The sequence below is a fragment of the Neofelis nebulosa genome, chromosome 5 (genome assembly GCF_028018385.1).
Source record: "Neofelis nebulosa isolate mNeoNeb1 chromosome 5, mNeoNeb1.pri, whole genome shotgun sequence".
Classification (NCBI taxonomy): domain Eukaryota; kingdom Metazoa; phylum Chordata; class Mammalia; order Carnivora; family Felidae; genus Neofelis; species Neofelis nebulosa.
Genome location: NC_080786.1, coordinates 83,847,265 through 83,869,982, shown reverse-complemented (window position 1 = coordinate 83,869,982; position 22,718 = coordinate 83,847,265). Strand labels below are relative to the sequence as shown.

At 36.8% G+C, this 22,718-nt stretch overlaps 1 long non-coding RNA gene across 1 annotated transcript in view; it reads right to left on the bottom strand.

The window, feature by feature from the left end:
• Positions 1-4,981, bottom strand: part of LOC131512336 (uncharacterized) — a 62,944-nt gene extending 57,963 nt beyond the window's left edge. The window contains exon 1 of the long non-coding RNA XR_009262093.1: positions 4,871-4,981. This is a non-coding gene — a long non-coding RNA (uncharacterized LOC131512336). The remainder of the gene's footprint in view (positions 1-4,870) is intronic.
• Positions 4,982-22,718: the final 17,737 nt, after the last annotated feature.

The window sequence follows — 22,718 nt, the reverse complement described above, 5'->3', positions numbered from 1 at the left end:
ACGAATAGACACTTTTCTAAAGAAGACATCCAGATGCCCACAGGCACATGAAAAGATGCTCAACGTCACTCCTCATCAGGGAAATACAAATCAAAACCACACTCAGATAACTCCTCACACCAGTCAGAGTGGCTAAAATGAACAAATCAGGAGACTATAGATGCTGGAGAGGATGTGGAGAAATGGAAACCCTCTTGCACTGTTGGTGGGAGTGCAAACTGGTGCAGCCGCTCTGGAAAACAGTGAGGAGGTTCCTCAAAAAATTAAAAGTAGATCTACCCTATGACCCAGCAATAGCACTGCTAGGAATTTACCCAAGAGATACAGGAGTGCTGATGATGCATAGGGGCACTTGTATACCCCAATGTTTCTAGCAGCACTCTCAACAATAGCCAAATTATGGAAAGAGCTTAAATGTCCATCAACTGATGAAAGGATAAAGAAATTGTGGTTTATATACACAATGGCATACTACTTGGCAATGAGAAAGAATGAAACATGGCCTTTTTTAGCAATGTGGATGGAAATGGAGAGTGTTATGCTAAGTGAAATATGTCATGCAAAGAAAGACAGATACCATATGTCTTCACTCTTATGTGGATCCTGAGAAACTTAACAGAAGACCATGGGGGAGGGGAAGGAGAAAAAAAAATGTTGGAGAGGGAGGGAGCCAAACCATAAAAGACTCTTGAAAACTAAGAACAATCTGAGGGCTGATGGGGAGTGGGAGGGAGGGGAGGGTGGGTGATGGGTATGGAGGAGGACACCTATTGGGATGAGCACTGAGTGTTGTATGGAAACCAATTTGACAATAAATTTCATATAGAAAGAAAGAAAAGAAAGAAAGAAGAAAGAAAGAAAGAAAAGAAAGAAAGAAAGAAAGAAAGAAAGAAAGGAAGGAAGGAAGGAAGAAAGAAACGGGTGTAGCAGAGTTAGTGATAGACTAGAGCCTTTTCCTTCTACAACACACTTGAGAAACGACGTTCATGCGCCTGGCAAACTCCCATGACCACCTGCAAGTTTCCTCTAAATTCCCTGTGTGATTTCTGGGAATTCAGTTTTGCAAAACAGGATGCAAGTGGGTGAGAGCGATGTTACATGGATGTCTATTGATTTCCCTCAAATTTATTACATCATGGCCAAAAAGGGCAGTGTGGCTGCAAACCTTAGGTTTTTATCAAGTCAGGAATGACTTCTCTCACACAAAGATTTGGACATGTATGTTCACAACATGATTCTCAAGAGCCAACAAGTGGAAACAACCCAAATGTCCCTTGACTGATGAGTGGATGAACAACACATGGTACTATATCCACGAACACTATTCAGTATTAAAAAGGAATAGGGTAGTTCAAATGGCTGAACCTCAAAAATATTATGCTAAGTGAAAGAAGCCAAACACAAAAGAACATATAATATATGATGTCATTTATATAGCATGTCAAGAAAAAGCATATATAGAGAGACAGAAAGTAGATTTGTGGTTGGCCTAGGACTGCAGCTGGGAATGGGGAGTAACTGTGAATGGGCATGAGGTTTCTCTTTTGGTTGCTGGAAATGTTGTAAAATTTGATTTTGGTGATGGTTAGACAGCTCTGTAAATATACTAAAATTTATTAAAGTGTACATTTAAAAATGGGATACTTTTATGAGGTATAAATTATATCTCAATAACTTGCTTTTAGAAAAATATTCCTTGGAAAAAAACTAGCTCGTGACATCACTCATAACTGACAGAAACTGGCCTCGCGTGTGTCTGCTAAAATCTCTTATCTCAAAAGGTGTTCTCTGGCGTCTCCTGGCACTTAGCTCAGAATTTTAAAAATGTACCTTGTGCCTCCTCCTTTGTTGGGAAAAGTGTGGCAGCATCCCCTGTGATGCATTACCACATTTTCGTAAATATAATCAACCCCATTACACTTGCAGGATCACTTGAAACTCAACAATTTATTCTAGAAGCAGAGAAATCAGGAGGTGTTGTGCATGGGTTACTTTCAAGGACAAAATACAAGAAACAAAATATGAACTGTCATAATTTACCTGTTGTGTATCCTTAGGGCATTTTCCTCATCAGACAGAAAAAAAAATAGGATAATGATAATGTTTTCTGGGCACTAAAGACTGCTTATATTAAAGGATATTTCATATGTGTGAAATAAGAACATAAAGGTAGTATTTCCTATTGACACTCAATAAAAATAATATTGTGTTGCAAATGCCTTGAAAACTCACATTTTTAATAAATTCCTATTGCCATGTATAGATCTGAAAAAATAGAAACAGATTACAGGTTTATAATAACTTTTGTGGTGATACAATGTTATACCAAGTTTACTTAGGTCACGTCTCTGATTACAATGTTAAAAAACCTAAAATATGCAAGTTGGAAGGGAACTAAAATATTATCTAGCTAATTCTCCCAGCTGAGGGAACAAAGGACTATGATAATAAGCTTGCTCCAAATCTCACAGAATAGGGAAGGCAATTCAGGACGCAGAGGCCAGGTCTCCTGACTCACAATCACGTGCTCTTTGCATTATTTCCATAGTGCCCAGAGCATGTATGTGGAGGTTACACTCTGGATAAATACAAACAGGAAAGGGGCTTCCACTCTGAGGACACCTCATATTCAGTTAGAAAGAATTAGAGCACAAGTAGCAAACTGTCCTTCCATGGACTAAATGCAGCCCCACAGACACGTTTTCTTGACCAACATGGATTTTTTTAAAGATTTTAAATTAGTTCCCAAATGTTTAAAAGTTTGAGATTTTATATGGAAACTCAGATTTCCTGCCCCCCACTCTTTTGTTTTTAATTAGAACTTTGGCAACACTGGGTCAGCATTCTTCCATGACAGCGGTCACCAGAGGTGAGTGGTGGCTGTCCTGTCTAGAAGGGCCTTTCCTTCTTTTAGTGTGTACTCTTTTCTGGCACCTGATCTGCCTCTTTCATTTAATTACCCAGACCCTCGCAGGCATTTGAGTTTGTGCACTGAGCTAGGGGACCGGGCAGTGCTGACTCTGTAGATTGTCTGTATCAAGGTGGGACTAGTGAGACAGAGGTATAAAGCCTGGATGCTGGCTCAGTTCTTAGCCTTTCTGGTTGGATGTGACTTATGCAAAGGAAAATCTGCTGGGACTGCCTATCAGTAACAGGTTTATTAGGGACATACTTAGGAACTGGTGGTTTTCTGTTTTGTTTTGTGTTTTTGTGTTTTCAAAGAGAGAGCACTGGGTAATCTAGGACAGATTTGCTCTCTACATTTGTGAGGCCTTGAGTAAGAATGTAAATAGCAGCCCATGTACCCTAGGTCTAAATTTGTTAGAAGTTCCCAATTTAGGCTCACAGACTATTCAGCAAAATGGGAATCTATATTGTTGACAAATGTATCCACATTACATGAGGTCTAGTTTTGTTTTTTTTTAAGTTTATTTATTTTTGAGAGAGAGAAGGTGGGGGGGGAAGAGAGCACATAAGTGGGCAGGGGCAGAGAAAAAGAAGGAGACACAGAATCTGAAGCAGGCTCTAGGCTCTGAGTTGTTAGCACAGAGCCCGATGTGGCGCTCCAACTCATGAACCATGAGATCATGACCTGAGCCGAAGTCAGATGCTTAACTGACTGAGCCACCCAGGTGCCCCACATGAAGTCTAGTTTTAAATTTAAAATTCTCACTCTGGAGTTCTACATCAGAGCAAGATAGCATGTGGAGAACTGGCTGCAAGACCCTCCCCCACAGCCCGCCTCATCTCTTCCCATGCAGTGTGGACCTTTAACCACACACAGCTTCACAAACATTTATGTGGACATCGGCCATCACATCAAGCTGTGCCCTCACCTCTCTCCCCTTAGACAATATCCTCTGGCCCCTCCCTGGCCCTAGAGAATCTCACACAGGTTGGTGGCCAGGATGAGTGAACTATGGCCTGTGGGTCAAATACAGCCCACAACTTGTTTTTGTATGGCTTTAAAGCTAAGGATAGTTTCGTGGTTTTAAAAGCTTGTAAAAATTACAAAGAAAGAGTATGTGGTAGAGACTCTACGTGGCCCACAAATCCCAAAATATTTACTATTTTGCCCTTTACAAAAAAAGCTTTGCCTACGCCTACTCTAAGGCTCAAGGCAGGATTTCTTCTCTCTGATCTAAGGGCAACATTACCCAGATCCTTCTAAAACTACCATGGAGACAATTCAAAGTCGACTCTCCTCCTCCAAAATCCCTCAGTGACCCTGGAACAAATCCTCTATCCTGCCTTTTGTGGTTTCCTCCTAATCAAAGAGGATTTGAATGGGGCTAGGCTAGAAGCCATATACTGAACACCTACTCTGAGTCAGGCACTGTGCTGAAGCTAAGGCTTCTACCTTATTCTACCCCCTCAGGCCGATTCCTGTCAAGGGCAGAAACCCAAGTCATGTAAACAAAGCTGGGGAGTCTGGAGACAGGAAGGAGTCTAGCACTCTTGTGTTTGCTGAAAGTATCATCAACAGCATCATTTTGGTTTAATTTGATGATGACAAGGATGGAAAGAAGAATCGATCGTCTTTAAAAAGTACGGTTTTAGTTAAGTGTAAAAATGATTCTTCCTTTCCACAGCAGAGGGATTCAAGAGCTGAGCTAAGGCTTAGAAGTCAGGAGTTCAGTAGCCTAGAGACCTCGGTGATTAAATTCCACCTCTGTTTCTCCTCTGTGTCTCTCTAAGGAGAGAGACAGATGGTGTGTCAGGAGAAAGAAGATCATGGGGAGATGAATCTCTCTGACACTGGCTCAGAGGCAGCTTTATAAATGAGGCCAGTGGCCTCGAATGGAATCAAATACTTACATTAAAAGAGAAAGCATCAGGAGTTATACGCCGTGAAGCCGGGGCACCTTACCTCACAAGCTGCCTGAGGTACTATGGACTGCTGTTTCCTCACACCACACAAAGAGGCACTTTCCCAGATGGAAAATAGGCTCTTCCCCCAGAAAGGCATCAGTTCAGATCCCTGAACAGAGTTAAGAACAAAGAAACCTTAGAGAACGTCAATCATGACCTTTGAAGTTTATCTGATTTTCTTCTTCACAGCAACACAGATGGCTTTTGTTTTTTTATAAGCAAAGGCAAAAGCCCCACTGTAATTGAATAAATCAAAGGAGTAGGAGGTTGATTTTTATGGGCTTTTTTCAGTAAGAAATAGCTTTATCTATTGCTAACATAGAAAACTTGGCTGTAATCTACTAGAGAATTACATGAAAAATTCCAAAATCAGAAAAGTGCAGAGGATAACATAATAAAGGCATTACACTCATCACCTAGATGGAATAACATTTTGCCTTAGTTGCTTCAGATCTTTAAAAAAAATAAAATAAATTAAACATTATTTTTAAAACTGAATTTCCCTTTTTACCCACATCTCCCTACAGTCCCATTAAACCTGTTACCTTATAAAGTACATTAATAAAATCTTTATGTTGAATTTTTTTCCTTAGAATAAATTTTATTTGTTCAAATATATATGCATGCATAGTATTGGGTTAAATTGTTTATATGATATCATCTATAATTTGTGTATTTGTGTTCATTAACAATATTAGACTATCATTATAGCCTTAAAAATGAGTTCAGTAACTTATCTCTTTTTTTCTATTCTCTGAAACAGTTTGCATATGAAAGAGATGATTTATTTCTCCTATATAACTGCCTTATGTTGTCATAATTTTTTACTATTAATCCAATTTTTAGGTTTCCATTCTATTACTTTTTAAACGTCTTGTTTTTGTTTTGTTTTGTTTTTTACTTATAGTTTTCACCTCATTCAAATTTTTTAGTTTATTGGCAAAAATTGCTCATGGTATTCATGAATTGCTCATTGCTCATTGCTCATGAATCTTAAAAATTCAATTCTATTTGCGATGTTTTCCCTTTCATATTTCTTTCACTATTTATTTGTGATTTTCTTTCTCTTCTCAATTATTTTTTTCAGAGTTGTTTGTTTTATTATTCAAAATAATCAGATTTTTACTTTTGGTAATTTCTCTTTTATTCTTTATTTCACTAATTTCACTAATTTGTATCCTTTTCCTATATTCTCTCTGTTTGCCCCAATTTTTTCTTTTCAGCTCTTTGACTTGAAACCTTATCCCATTTATTTTCATTATTGTGTTTAAATAAATACAGCATCACACAATTTTATATGCAATTCCTCTGTTTTATTCAAAACAAAATATTTTGTGTTTTCAATTATGATTACTTCTTTAACTTATCATTTGTTAAGTTCCGCCTTGCTTTCGAATAAATTTATTTATTTTTTAAATTTTTTTAATGTTTATTTGTTTTTGAGAAAGAGAGAGAGCGAGAGAGAAAGACAGAGCACAAGTGAGGAAGAGGTAGAGAGAGAGACACACACACACAGAATCTGAAGCAGGCTCCAGGCTCTGAACTGTCAGCACAGAGTCCAATTTGGGGCTTGAACTCATGAACTGTGAGATCATGACCTGAGCTAAAGTTGGATGCTCAACCTACTGAGCCACCCAAGCGCTCCATGAATAAATTTCTTTTTTAAAACTTTTCAATTAATTTCTTATTTGTTTTTGGTAATTGAATGCACAATGTATGATATCAATTCTTTGGAATCTTTTGGGAGTCCCATTGTGCTATTATTTGGGAAAATATATTTTGTGAATACTTGAAAATAATTCAGGTCCTCTATTTGATGCTAAGTTCTATATAGGTACTGGATCAAGCTAATTAAATGCATTATTCATATTACTACAGTGCTAATATTTTTTTTTCTTTCTGAGTTATTGATTTCTTAAAATGTATTAAAATCTCCTTCTGTGATTGTATTAATGTAGTAAATTGCATCGATTGATTTTCTATTGTTAAGCTACCCTTGCATTCCTGAAATAAATCCTACTAGGTTATGATTATCTTTTTTCTCTCAACTTGCTAATGATTTCCTTAAGATTTTTGTTTCTATATTTATAATAGAGATTAGCTGTACATTTCTTTGATTGTAATATCCTTGCATTAAAATGAGATAGGAAATATCCCCTCTTTTTCAGTTCTCTGGAAGATGCTGAGTTGGATTGTTATTTCTTTCATAAATGTTTGGAAGATTTATCAGAGAAATCATCAGGGTTAGTAGTTTTCTTCGTGGGAAACCTTTTGAAAATGAATTTAATTTTCTTGACAGATATGAAAATTCAGATGTTCTCATTTTTCTTGGGTTAGTTTTGACAAGTTATATTTTTCAAGGAATTTGTGTATTTCAATGAAATAGTCAAACTGGCATAAAGTTGTTCATAATATTTTTACTATTTTTTACTATCTGTAGGATTTATAACCATGCCCTCATGTTATATTCCTAATATCAGTAACCTGAATTTTCTCCCTTTTTCTTGATCAGTCTTGTTAGAAGTTTATCAGTTGCATTATTTTTTTTTAATAACTTACTGGCTTTTTTTTCATATTGTGCATCTATTTTCTATTTCATCAATTACTGCTGTTATCTTTATTATTTCCTTCCTTCTATTTTGTTTAGGTATTTTTTAAGTTTATTTATTTTGAGAGAGAGAGAGAGAGAGAGAGAGAGAGAACACAAGTGAGGGAGGGGCAGAGAGAGAGAGGGAGAGAGAGAATCTCAAACAGGCTCCAAGCTATCAGCACTGAGCCCCCACTCAGGGCTCCATATCACGAACCATGAGATTATGATCTGAGCTGAAATCGAGAGTCGGACACTCCACTGACTGAACCACCCAGGTGCCCCTATTTTGTTTGCTATTCTTTTCCTAATTTATCAAGCTAAAAACATATTTTTAATCTTTTTCTAATATATGCATCAAGAACCATGAATTTCTCTCTAAATATTTTTCTAACTTTGTCACACAAATTTTGATACATCATATTTTCATTATAACTCTACTGTTGTCTAAAAATATACTCTACCTAATTTTAAACCTTTGTAATTTGTTAAGACCTGCTTTAGGGCATAACATATGGTCTCTTTCTGGTAAGAATGTCACATGCACATGGAAAAATAATGTGTATCTTCAGTTGATGGATGCAATTTCTACAAATGTCAGTTTTGTCAGATTAAATAATCATGTTGTTCAAATCGTTTCTATTCTATTATTTTTTTTTTTTTAACGTTTATTTATTTTTGAGACAGAGATTGACAGAGCGTGAACAGGGGAGGGGCAGAGAGAGAGGGAGACACAGAATCTGAAACAGGCTCCAGGCTCTGAGCCGTCAGCACAGAGCCCGACGCGGGGCTCGAACTCACGGACGGCGAGATCATGACCTGAGCCGAAGTCGGACGCTTAACCAACTGCGCCACCCAGGCGCCCCAACTATTCTATTATTTTTTAAAATCTACTTGTTCCATTAGTTGCTAAGAAAAGTATGTTAAAAGCACCAACTATAATTGTGCATTTTCCCATTTTTCCTTCTAGTAGTATCAAGTTTCCTTTCTATATTTTGAAGTTATGTTATTAGGTATATATAAATTTTTATGTTTTTCTTGTCTTTCCCTGGATAAAACTTTTGGTACCATGTTAAGTGGAAGTGATAGCAGCATCCTTGTGCTGTTTTATATCTCAAGGGGAACGTTTTTAATATTTCATCATTAAATTTAATATTTGCTACAAGCATTTTATAACATATTCTTTGTCGGTTAAGGAAGTTCCCTTCTATGTCTAGTTTGCTGATAGTTTTTTTTATCATAAATTGAAGATAAGTTTTATCAAATAATTTTCTGTATCTAATAAGATCATATAAATTTTGTTTTTTTTCTATTAGTGTGCTAAATTATGTTAATTGACTTTTAATGTCACATTATCCTTAATACCTACAATAAACTCTACTTGATTATGATGTATACTTTTTCATATAGGAGTTGATTTCAATTGTTAATATGTTCTTTAAGATATATCTATATTCTGTATTTTTGTCCTCAGGATTTTTGCATATGGTCTTTATTTTTCCAATCTGGTAATATTCTTGTCCAGCTCTTGAATCAACATTATGCTGGCACATAAAGAATAGGAAAGAATGCACCAATTTTTGCATGTCTGAGTTTTGTAAGATTGCTTTTTCTTCTCCAAACACTTGGAAAAATTCACCAATAAAGCCATCTGATCTGGAAGTTTTCTTTTATGGTAGGATTTTAAAAATAGGTTCAATTTATTTAACAGATAAAGAGTTTTTAGGTATATTATTTTTTCTGGATCATATTGGACAAGATGTATTTATCAAGAAATTTGGCTATCTCATCTAAATTGTGAAACAGTGACATAATGCTGTTTATAATATCCTTAATGCTGTTTAAATATCTGTAGCATCCATTATAATATCCATAATGCTGTTTATATATCTGTAGCATCTAAAGTGATGTCCTCTTTTATACTTCTTTTATTAATAATTTTGTGTTCTCTCAATTTTTCTTGATCAATTTCATTAATGAATTATTAATGATATTAATCTTTGCAAGTAATCAAATTTTGGATACACTTATTTTCTCTATTATACATATATTTTCTACTTAATTGATCTCTTATCTTTATTACATTTTTCCTTCTCCTTCCTTTGGGTTAAATTTACTGTTTCATTTTCAAGTTTCTTAAGATAGAAGCTTGGAACACAGACCTTCAGCCTTTAATATATATAGTTAACCCTATAAGCATCCCAATTAGCACTGCGTGTAAGTTTTTATATGGCATGCCTTTATTATTTTTTAGTTAAAAATATGTGTTCTTACTTCATTTTTACATATTATTTTAAAGTGTGCTATGCAATTTCCAAGCAGCTGACGATTCTAGCTCTCTTTCTGGGACTGAATTATAGATTAGTGCAACTGTGGTCAGAGGAACTATTCTGAATGATTTCAAAACTTTGAAATTTCTCAAAGTTTACCTTATGACCTAGAATATGATCACTTCTGGTGAATGTGCCAACTACACTTGAGTGTGCATTGTGTCACTGTAGTGTGCAGTGTTCTCTTTATTATGTCAAGTTTGTAATAATTCTTTTTAATTTTATTTTTTAAATTCACATCCAAATTAGCATATAGTGCAACAATGATTTCAGGAGTAGATTCCTTAATGCCCCTTACCCATTTAGCCCACCCCCCTCCCACAATCCTTCCAGTAACCCTCTGTTTGTTCTCCATATTTAAGAGTCGCTTATGTTTTGTCCCCCTCCTTATTTTTATATTATTTTTGTTTCCCTTCCTTTATGTTCATCTGTTTTGTCTCTTAAAGTCCTCATATGAGTGAAGTCATATGATATTTGTCTTTCTCTGACTGACTAATTTCACTTAGCATAATACCCTCTAGTTCCATCCACGTAGTTGCAAATGGCAAGATTTCATTCTTTTTGATTGCCGAGTAATACTCCATTGTGTATGTATATCCCATCTTCTTTATCCATTCATCCATCAATGGACATTTGGACTCTTTCCATACTTTGGCTATTGTTGATAGTGCTGCTATAAACATGGGGGTGCCTGTGTCCCTTCAAAACAGCACACCTGTATCCCTTGGATAAATACCTAGCAGTGCACTTACTGGGTTGTAGGGTAGTTCTGTTTTTAATTTTTGGGGGAACTTCCATACTGTTTTCCAGAGTGGCTGCACCAGCTTGCATTCCCACCAGCAATGCAAAAGAGATCCTCTTTCTCTGTATCCTCACCAACATCTGTTGTTGCCTGAGTTGTTGATGTTAGGCAGTCTGACAGGTGTAAGGAAGTATCTCATCGTGGTTTTGATTTGTATTTCCCTGATGATGAGTGATGTGGAGCATTTTTTCATGTGTCAGTTTGCCGTCTGGATGTCTTCTTTGGAGAAGTGTCTATTCATGTCTTTTGCCCATTTCTTCACTGGATTATTTGTTTTTTGGGTGTTGAGTTTGATAAGTTCTTTATAGATTTTGGATACTAACCCTTTATCTGATATGTCATTTGCACATATCCTCTCCCATTCTGCCGGTTGCCTTTCAGTTTTGCTGATTGTTTCCTTTGCCGTGCAGACGTTTTTTATTTTGATGAGGTCCCAATAGTTCATTTTTGTTTTTGTTTCCCTTGCCTCTGGAGACATGTTGAGTAAGAAGTTGCTGCGGCCAAGATCAAAAAGGTTTTTTTCCTGCTTTCTCCTTGAGGATTTTGATGGCTTTCTGTCTTACATTTAGGTCTTCCATCCATTTTGAGTTTATTTTTGTGTATAGTGTATCCCAGCACCACTTGCTGAAGAGACAGTCTTTATTCCATTGGATATTCTTTCCTGCTTTGTCAAAGATTGGCCATACATTTGTGGGTCCATTTCTGGGTTCTCTATTCTGTTCCATTGATCTGAGTGTCTGTTTTTGTGCCAAGTTTGTAATTATTTTTAAATCTTCGACACCCTTACTTATTTTATGCTTGCCTGCTTGTTCTATCAGATGAGAGAAATGTGTTAAAATTTCCCTTTATGATTATAAATTTGTCTAGTTCTTATTTTAGTTCTTTCCACTTTTGGTTTATATATTTAAGCTATAATATCAGATAGATGAAAGTTTGAATTGTTATAACTTATTGGTGAATTGACTTTTGACCATTATGTAATGTCTTGTCATCTGTTTCTAGCAATGTTTTTGTCTATAAAATCTCCTTTTATTAGACATTAGTAGTGTTTCACAGGATTTTTTGGTTAGTGTCTATATGGTGTATCTTTTCCCATTCTTTCTCACTTTGAACCTGTGTATTTGTATTTCAAATATTCATCTTATAAATAGTATATTACCATGGTTTTTTGAATCTACTCTAACAATATTTTCTTTTAACTAAAGCATTTAGTCTATTTATGTTGAATGTAATTAATGTATAGGATAAAATTAAATATATTAATGTATTTGGGCTTAAATCCACAATTATTCTCTATTTTCTATTGGACTCATTTCAGTTTCCTTTTTCATCTTCTTGCCATTTTTTCATTAATCAAACATTTTATTATAACATAATTTTCCCCAGTAAGTGGTTAGCTATATATATCTTTCTTATTCTTTTAGATATCACTGCATATTTCCTTACTAGAATCTAAAACAATTTACTACTTTTTACTACTTCTCCAGAATTGTTAGAACCTTAGAACTATAACCTCATTTCTCCTCCTCTTGCCTTTTACATTATTTTTTTTCATGAATTTTAATCCTACATATATATTTTTAGGCCTCATGAAACTTTACCCTTTAGGGGGCACCTGGGTCGGTCAGTTGGTTAAGCATCTGACTTGGCTCAGGTCATGATCTTCCAGCTCATGGGTTTGTTTTGGGCTCTGTGCTAACAGCTCAGCAGGCTGGAGCCTGCTGCAGATTTTGTGTCTCTATCTCTCTCTGCCCCTCCTCTGCTCACCCTCTGTCTCTCTCTCTCAAAAATAAACATTAAAGAAATTTAAAAAAAAATTCTTTTTACCCTTTTTGTGAAGTTAATATTCATTTGAATCTGCTCATATGATTTCTCTTCCCATTATTCTTGTTTCCTTCTGTATTTCTGTACTTCCATATTACTTCTGTTAGTGAAGACTGCTGGTGATAAATTTTGTCTCTATTTTTCTCTTGAAATATATTTATCTTCTACTTTTGAAGAAAAATTTTGCTGAGCATAGAATGATAGATTGCTAAGTATTTTCTTTAGGTATATTGAAGTTGTTCTACCACTCTTCTCCAGATTTCACTATTTCTGTTGAGAGGTCAATTGCCAATCTATTTGTTGCTCTTTTAAGTGATCGTTCTATTTTCTATGCCTCCCTTTAAAATCTTTTTTAAAAATATTATTTGTTCTCAGCAGTTTTACTATGATGTGTGTAGATGCCAGGTGGGGGCTGGAGACTTTTTAAAAATCCTGCTCGGAATCTTTAGGCTATCTTCAATCTGTGGGTCAGTATCTTTCATCAGTTTGAAAAATTTTTAGACATCATCTAGTGTCAGTTCAAATATTATTTGCCTCATTCTCTCCTTTTTCCTTGGGAAAGCAACTACTACTTTCTGACTGTGACTCACATTTCTTTTACAGTCTTTTCTTTATTTTCCATTCTTACTTTGTCTGTGTTTCAAAGAAATTATTCATCTTTTTGTGTAATTTATCTTCCCCCCCCCTCTATTTTATTCTGCATAACAATAAACAATGAAGTCTTTTTCTCTTAATTCCAACTTCTAGATAGCCTAAGGGTCTGTCGTTTCTCTGTTCACCCCTGACCCCCATCCTCAACTTTGAGTTTTTGGTTTTATGATTTTTTTTTGTCTTGGTATGCCTGCTATATCCTTGTTACTTTAAGTGAATGCTGAATATTATGTATAAAGAAAATACAAAATCTTTGCATCTCTGCATGATATTCTCTTTCTCCAGGGAAGGTTTAATTTTCTTCTGGGTGGCAGATATAGCATAAACAAATAGAGCATCATGGTCCAATTGGGTTTGATATGTTTTGAGGTTGCGTTTCAGGCTTTTTGACAGCTTTTCTATTCTTAGTTTGTCTTGATATCTAGGACATTACTCTTCAGTTATCCCAACCAAAAGCCTTGGATACATTCAAGTTCTCCTTCTCTTCGACAGACCCTAACCCCCCATTTTTTTTTCTTTCTGTCTTGGTCAGTTCAGGCTGTTATCATAAAATACCATGGACTTGGTGCTTTAAACAATAGAGATTTATTTTCTTATGGTTCTGAAGGCTGGATGTCAGAGATTAGGATGGATTAGCATGGCTGGACTGAGGTGAGGGCTTTCTTCTTGGCTTCCAGACACCTATCTTCCTGTCTTCACATGCTCTTTCCTCCGTGCATCATAAGAACAGAAAGAAATATTTCTCTCTCTGTTTTGATGAGATCACTAATCTCATCACGAGGGCCCTACCCTCGTGACCTATTCTAACCCTAATTTCCTCCCCAAAGCCCTAGGGCTTTGACATACGAATTTTGGGGGTTCACAAACATCAAGTCCATAATGCTCTCCAATCCAATAACCAGACACTCTGGTTAGCATTTTGAGCAGCTGCTTTGTGGTTGGTCTCCCCACACATGTGCAACTTGGCAATCATCAAATGCTTCAGTGGAAAATTGTGTGTTGGTCTCCTCCAAAGTTTTTCTCCATCATCATGACCCTTCACATCATGGCTGCTTTTGTTGTTCCCTGGTGCTTTGCAACATCTGTGGTTGTGTATTTTATTCAGCTTTTATAGTTGTTTTTAGCAGGGAAAAACTATATATTTCAGTCTAATAGAAGCTGCTCCTTTTTTATCTGTAAGCACTAGTACACTGTTTTCTGAATTGCATGGGTGAGAAAGAATATAAAAATGCAAGAAAGACATTCTTTCTGGGAATAAGATTATATAATGAGCAGGGCTTCTCTGTGTTCTCTAGGAATTCAGAATGTAGATAGTGTTGATTCTTTCTCATTCATGTTTTTTTAAATTTAATTTTTTTTTTGAGGGAGAAAGAGACAGAGCATAAGTGGGGAGGGGGGTAGAGAGAGAGAGAGGGAGACACAGAACCCAAAGTAGACTCCAGGTTCTGAGCTGTTAGCACAGAGCCCAACATGCAACTCAAACTCATGAGCTGTGAGATCATGACCTGAGCCAAAGTCAGATGCTCAACCGACTGAGCCACCCAGGCGCCCCTCTAATTCACGTTTTAAATTTACTTCCAATCTTTAATTTAATTTCATTTGGGAACTATTTGATCAGTAAAATTTTACTTGTCCGGACTATATATTTATTCTTAATTCTATTTTACTGAACGTCATGTAGATAGAAAAAGGGAGTTAAAAAATAAATTTAGGCTAACATGGCAAAGGATACACTCACTTGGGGGCATTTGAGTGGCTCAGTCGGTGAAGCATCTGACTTCACCTCAGGTCATGATCTTGCAGTTTGTGAGTTCAAGCCCCACGCTGCGCTCTATGCTAACAGCTCAGAGCCTGAAGCTGGCTTCTGATTCTGTGTCTCCCTCTCTCTTTCTGCCCCTCCACTGCTCCTGCTCTGTCTCTCTGTCTCTCTGTCTCTCTCTCAAAAATAAATAAACATTAAAAAAAATTTTTTAAAAAAGGATATACTCACTTCATATAGTCATATGAAGCAAAGAAAAAATTGGAAATACATCAGCTGTGAGTACCAAAACCACAGATTTTGAAGTTTAGAGGTTTTTTGTACATTGGTATTTTCCTGTTTCTGCAACAACAGGGCTCTACACTGAGAGAGAGAGAGAGAGATAAAATGTAAACAGAGATATGAACTGAATCATAAAAGGAATATTTCAAATTTCAACTCATTATCCCAAGAATGGAAATTTACAAAACTTTCAAGGTAATATATTTTTTCTAATTAATAATCTCATTATTTTAAATGTCAAACCACTCTCAGCATATCAGAGAGTTCCAAAATGTATATCCAATCCAAATATGCAATCTCTAAGAAATGGACCATGATGTTTTATTACTGTTACATGTCAGTTTCATGTGTTACTATGATATTTCTCACCAGACTTCAACAAATTACTGTCACCTAACATAGCATTAAGATAATTTCTTATTGAAGATAAGTAGCAAGAGCAAAACTACTTAGCACTTGACTAATGCTTTACATGTATTAATCCACACTTGGCAAGTATTATCTTGTTCTCATTTAACAATTGGGAAAATGGAGACAAAGAGAGATTAACTCTGGAGAGCAGAATTAGCACAATAGTTTACGGTAGAAATTTGCCTAGATAATCATCCCACCTCTTGGTGCATTTCTTAGACCAAAGCTAAACCAAATTAACAAACCAAACCAACCAACAAAATAAAATAATCATCTTTTAAAAAGGTATATAGACTTTTTTTACAACCATTTGACAAAGTGGAACTGGAAAAAATGTTATTTTTAAGATGCAGAGTATTTCTGCTTTCTAAGGCATGGAGGTTCGAACTACCCTGGAGGGGATCTTCTTGGTTGTGGGGAGGAAGTGTCCCACTACTAGATGGGACAGGAATCCATGCATTATTATTGGATTTTTTCATGAGTAGTTTAGTAGCCCAAATACTGATGCTTCAGATCAAGCAATTAAGTTTCTCGTTACTAACATAAATAGGATTTATTTTTTAATAGATATTTGTCATTCCAAATTATGTAAATTTGTTTTATGCTTATATATTTATTGCTGGTCTTGGTAGATGTGTATGCTATTATTCAAATTGTTGCTCATAGGAGATCAGGTTAAAATCTCAAAAGGCTTAGAAGATTTTGTTGGCCTGGTCATAGCATCATACTAGAGAGTAGTCTTGAAATGGAAGTATATCGTTGCTGAACATAATTGAAGAACTAAAGGCTGACAGATGGTGTTATTCAAGATGAAATAACCTAGACCTTGAGAATTATACTGATGCTGACTGAATGCATGTATTTGAGACATATGTTGATAAAAATTACAGAAATTACAAGATATCTTATGGTCTGATGTAAAAGGGCTAAAATCATGGGACGTATGTTTAAAGATGAGATTCCCTCTCCAGGGAAATTACATTCCCAATGACAGTCATCCTAGAGGAGGGAAGAATGACTGGGAGATGGGATTTAGATTGAGGGAGGGGGGGGAAACTATTTTCTTTCTGGGATTCAAGGAGATGGGGCTAGGATTCTGGAGAAGGGAGTAAGATTACAGGGACTCCCATTGGGGAAAGCAGGCTGCCTCTTATCACAGCTGCCACCCAAAAATTAAATAACCTGGCTGACCTTTAAAAACAGCAAGATCACACGCAGCTAAACAAGAAGTTGCATAGTAGGGGATCAGCGATGAGGGTCTTAGAACTGTAGTCTCTTTCTAAGAGCAGCATATCCATGTATAAATTATCTGTGATGTAATTTCCTCCAATTATTGACAAGACTTTAGTAAAGACCCTAATTGCTACAGTGTGGTCTCAGCTCTTGTGGTCTGGCTGAAGTGGAACTAGACCAGCAACGGCCTGAACAACAGGGCTGCTGCAAGAAGAGATGCTCCAAAGTAAGAACCTGACAGGTGACTGCAGTGGCTGACAACCTTCTTGGAGTGGGAACACCTATGCACTCCCTGGGGGCTTCCCTAGGAAGAGTATGTGTGTTAAAGTGCAGACTTCTCACAGATGCGTGTAATATGAGACCCTTCATAGGGTCTGTGATTTGCGACATCACAGACTGGAGAATTATGGAACATTTAAAGAACACAATACAAAAGCTTTCACAGTTAAAACAGCAAACTACAGAGTAAAAATAAACATCAACTTACTCTATGCTTACCATTTGCGGGGGGAGGGTGAATACTTTTGGGAGTTTTTATTGCTTTGACTTTTTTCTTTTGCAACACAATAATCAATATTTATTTTAAAATTAAAGTTTTTTTTTAGATTTACATCACATCTGTTTAGACTAATATTTTATTTTATTTTTTATTTTATTAAAAATATTTTTTTACATTTATTTATTTTTGAGAGAGAGACAGAGCATAAGTGGGGAAGGGGCAGAAAGAGAAGGAGACACAGAATCCAAGCAGGCTCCAGGCTCTGAGTTGTCAGCACAGAGCCTGACACAGGGCTCAAACCCACAAACCGTGAGGTCATGACCCGAGCCGAAGTTGGACGCTTAACCGACTGAGCCACCCAGGCGCCCCTGATTAGACTAATATTTTAAAATGAATAGCTGTTCTTTAATGTCAGAGTCAAAGCAGATTATTTGTTTTCTTTGGAACTAGAGTAATTCCTTGACTAATTATGATGAATAGTAAAAGTTATTAGCTGTTGGTCTTTACACGTTTACTTTCAGCAGACGAATACATGCACACATATACACACAGGTATACTTTAGATGAACACTAATTTTGCTTGTTGATTTAAGCCAATGGTTTTCAAAATGTCAAGGATTCAGAGTGTACCATTACAACATGCAGTAAATATTAATAATACAGATTCCTGGCTCATAACCCCAGGAATTCTGATTCAGAAGAATAGTCTAGGGCTCAGAAATCGTCATTTTCACAAGCTCATTGGCATTTATTGTGTCAATAATGTTTGAGAATCACTGCCAGAGGCTCCTCCATATGTTGGACATTTATTACTTAAAAAATTCACAGCTTTTTCTTTCACTGTAGATGCTCAGAGCTAAAACAGTCAAGGTATTTTTTAATGTACAAAAAAAAATCAAAATCTGAAAAATACAAAGAAAAACAATTTTTTTTTTTTTACCAAGACAGTAAAAGCATTTGAATTCATATTGAATTGCTGGCCATTATGAAATTTTTGCCCTGCTTTACAGCACTGTGATATCACTTGAGATAAAGTCCCAAGTGACCTCTGCTCATCTCCACGCCGCATCACTGGCTCACACTTTCTACCACAATGCCATCTCTGAAACAGCTCCCAAGGAGGTAGAAATAGGAATTTCTCCATGTTGTGCAAATCCCCCAAACTGATCATTTCTAGCCTTCCCTGTTCTCTGAACCAACCCCCACTAGACTGGATGCACTCACAAGAGGATGATGGCTTTTCTTTTAGAACTAGAATTTGTAGTCAGTCAATAACACTAATTACTGATTGTCACTTTTGTTTTCCTGTGGTGTTTGGTTAACATCTGTTATCACAGTGGGTTCATATTATTGCTCCTTGATTTCTTTTCTCAGTGCTCAGTATACATCCTGTGTTGGTATCTTTCTTATGGCATCTTGCCTTACTGCTATTTGTGTGTATACCTCTTTCTCTTCCTCCCTTTTTTCTTCTTCCTCCATTCTTCCCTCCCTTCCTCATCTCTTTTCTTTTTTCCTTAGAAGATCCCTCAAGGGGTTGTTCCAGGATCACCTAGTGTTTCTTCCTCATATGTGGCACTTGTGGGTTCTGCATGTGTGGACACTGAGCTTGGAAGTGAGAGGCACAAGTGGGGGGCAGAGGCAAGGCACCATCAGACTGTACTTGTGTGAAGCTGGTCAAAGCCTGCAGGGTACAACTGCAGCAACTGACATGAGAGACTGGTGGGCCGACAGATTGTAAAGTAGGGCCCAAGAGATGCTGACATGGATGGCTTTGAGAAGACGAATTAAGAGTTGCCAAGCAGACAAGTGGCAGATCATGGGAGTCCAAGGAGAGAGACTAACACATGGAAAGAAACCAAGGCATGAAACAGTGGGTTGTGTCCAGAGACTGACATGCGGTCCCAGTTTGACAGAACATAAAACAAGAGGGGGTTCTGACAAGAGATGAGGCATTTCCTTATAGCCTTATTTTATAGAATTGAAAAGGACTCTGAGAATTGTTTAGTTTCACGTACACTGGAATTTATTATTGGTTTAATTTTATGAGATAATTTACACCCTATAAAGACAAAGGCATCACTGTCTTTTCCACCACAGCCAGGCACATGGTAGGCATCTTGAATGAAGGGTGAAGTCGTCAGGGGTTTTGTGTTCCATTCCAGAGATCTCCCACCAGGCTCTGAGATGCTGGAGGACAAATGTATCTACCTCATTCTCCTAAGTGCCCACTGCAGAGCCTTCTGCCAGTAGGTACCCAGAGACGGCTGACTGAAAGGATGCTGAATTACACAGTTCCTGAGTTACACTGATTCAGTGGAAGGTATGAGAAGCATAGGAATGCTATGAGAGGCTGCTGTATTGTAAGAGAGATGTCAAGAAGCATGATTTGAATAATTTGAAGGAAGAGGGAAGACATTTTTGACATCTAGCTATTTTCCAAACTAACGCGACTAGTCAAATCATTCATAACACTCAAACTAATTCATGCTCTCAGATCAAGCCTCAGAGTTTCTTTCCTGGATTCTGGCATATGAACTTTCCAAGACATCAGGGAAAATACTTGCTATTATTTTACATATATGCCTACTAAACAGTAACAATTATCCAAGTGGTAAGATATTAATGTGGCTTTAGACTATAACTGCATTTATAAGACATCAACTGCTCTTTGACATTTGCTTCTAGATAGAGCGTTATCAGTATAAGTGTGGAGAAGCAAATGAGTCCCAACAAATTAATGATTCTTGGGTGAAAGCCACAAGGCTTCTTCGGGTACATTCTTCCCATAGTTGTGACATCTCTGACAAAGAGCCAAAGAAAATGTGAGTTCTAAATAGTATAAGGCATACCATTTCAGCTTTTTTTGTTTTCTTTTCAAATGTCATTTCACATTTGCAATGAATTGACCTAGCACAGAAAGGATACACAATGCTGAGAGGAAAATCTGTGAGCGACTCCATGAAGGTATTTGAGATTTGGTGTTTTTTCCATAGTTAAGCCTATCAGTGGCCTCTGGGAATATCTTTTTTTTTTTCTTTTTAAATAAAAGCTTACAATGTGTTATTTACATAATGACTTGATAATTTTAGTAAGAGTAAGATAGGAAGCATCTAGCAGAATAGAGTTCTTGTTAATTAAATGATGTGCTAGGCAACAGGATCAAAATCTGAGTCAGAGGTTACCTTAAAGATCTGGTGTTTTACCTAGGAATTGACAACCTAGAGAATGAAGTCTGGCCTACAAGGTAGGTTTTCTTTAACCCACACTTGGTTTCTACCCCTGCTCTCCTTCCAAATCCGAAGTTATTGATAACTCAAGATGTTTCCCACAAATGTGAAGGGTTGCAGCTTATCATCTTTTAGGACAATACTGAGCCCTTATCTCCAACCATAAGATGGGGCTGGCAACAGCTCTTCCCTTTAGAGAAGGAAGCCCTGCTTCTCTGTCCTCCACCGACCCACTGAGGTCTCCAGCCTCACATGCCCTGCAGGCGTGTGAGTTTCCAATTCCTGTGCTACTTTAATGCCAAGGTATATTTTAACTGTAATATCTTGAATATCTGAAATTGAATAACACATGCTGTACTTTTATCTGGTTAACATGGGTAATTTTTCTTCAGTATGGTATTATCTGGCAATATAAATATTATAATTTGTTTAACATGTTACAGTTTTAAACTAATTAGGGATTTACTTCTACCTAATGAAATTTGCTTATAGTAATTTAATGTTATCTTGTTAGTACAGATTGCAAATACCAATTCTTTTCAAAATATTTTTTTCTTTGAAAGCACCTTGAATATATACATATATGATCTCGGATTAGTTTCTATTCTGAATGTTTTTTAAACTATAACACCAATTTAAAGTAGGAATAATTTTCAAATGGCAAAATAGTTGACAACAAACACTTGGCTGTATAATTGGGAATCTGATGCTCACTCCCAGTAAATGATTTGACCTACTTTTTTGAATATTTATTTAGCAAATGCTTATCATATTTCAAAATCTCTGTGTAGAGGGCAATTAGAGAATATAAAGGTGAATGAGACATGGTCTCTGCCCTCCAAAGAACTTACATTCTGGTCAGGAATACAAATGCATAAATAATTCAAGGCAGCTGGGAAAGGGGAGTGCTGAATGGTCGGCCAGAAGAACTGAGCACTGTCAAGGTCAGAACTGGAGTAAAGGTGTGTGGGGGAGGAAGTAAGGGTGTTACTGCAAGATTCTAACCCACTGACCCAGGGTGTTAGAGAGTCTACCCAAGTTTGGGACAGGATTGCAGACCAAAAGCATGCTGAATGCTGCCCCCAAAAGGGGTAGATTCCAGGCCCTGGTCTTGTCAGTAAGAATTTTTTTTATCAGGTTGTATAGCTTTGTAAAAATGCAACTTGGAAGAGTTAAATGTTGGCCTCAAAAAAAATTAGGATACTAGTCTAATGAAAGAGATTAACCATAGCCTGCCTTTCTGTTTGGAGTTGTTTTGACGATTTTTTCATGAGGATTGCTGTGGATAATCCAGGCTGGCGTGGGCTTAAGGTGGTTGTAATATTTGCTAAGAGGAAAGATATCCTCTTAGACTATGTCAGTGAAGACCCTTGTCACTTAGCCAACACTGAAAAAATCTGGTCTGTAGATGCTGGTCCTACAATGACCTTTATTCTGGAGGTAAAATCGGCCAGATTTATTATTTGATATTATAGATAAAAACAACAACAACAAAAAAACAAACAATAACAATGATTATTGGGCTAAAACTTTCCCGTTCCAGCTTTTGCAAATTCTTCTATTTGGATAACCTGATGACATTAGGAAATCTCACTTAAATGACTGAGACTCACTTAGAACCTCAAGAGAAGGAGACAGGGATGAAGAGAGGTAGGGATTATCACTGATCAATGTGGCAGAACGCAGGCTTCGAATTGCAGAGTTGCTGGAAAATGTCATTTCTGATTACACATTGTTAGTGAGCTCTTACTACTACTAGCTGGCCAAGCACTGAAAGGAGAAGAGTGGATAATATTAACTCACGTTGATAACTTACAGTTGTCTTGTACTTTCGTTGAATCCATCTTTTTCCATCTGCTTAAGTGCCTCCAATGGGCCTTTGTACCTGATTGTCTTTTGCCAACGCTGCTTAGGTCAGCTTGTGTGTGTGTGTGTGTGTGTGTGTGTGTGTGATTTTAGGTCCTTCCCTAGGCACAGTCAGTGAACTAGCCCATCCACGTTTATATTTATTGCACATAATTAAAGCAAAGCTAAGATGTGTAAACATAGTGACCACAAGACTCACTCCCTGCCTACATTATGTTTATAGTATGGGAGCACCTGGGTGGCTTAGTCAGTTAAGTGTCTGACTCTTGGTTTTGATTGAGGTCATGATCTCAGAGTTTGTGAGATCGAGCCCTGTGTCCAGCTAGCTCTCTGCATTGACAGCACAGATCCTTCTTGGGATTCTCTCTCTCTCTC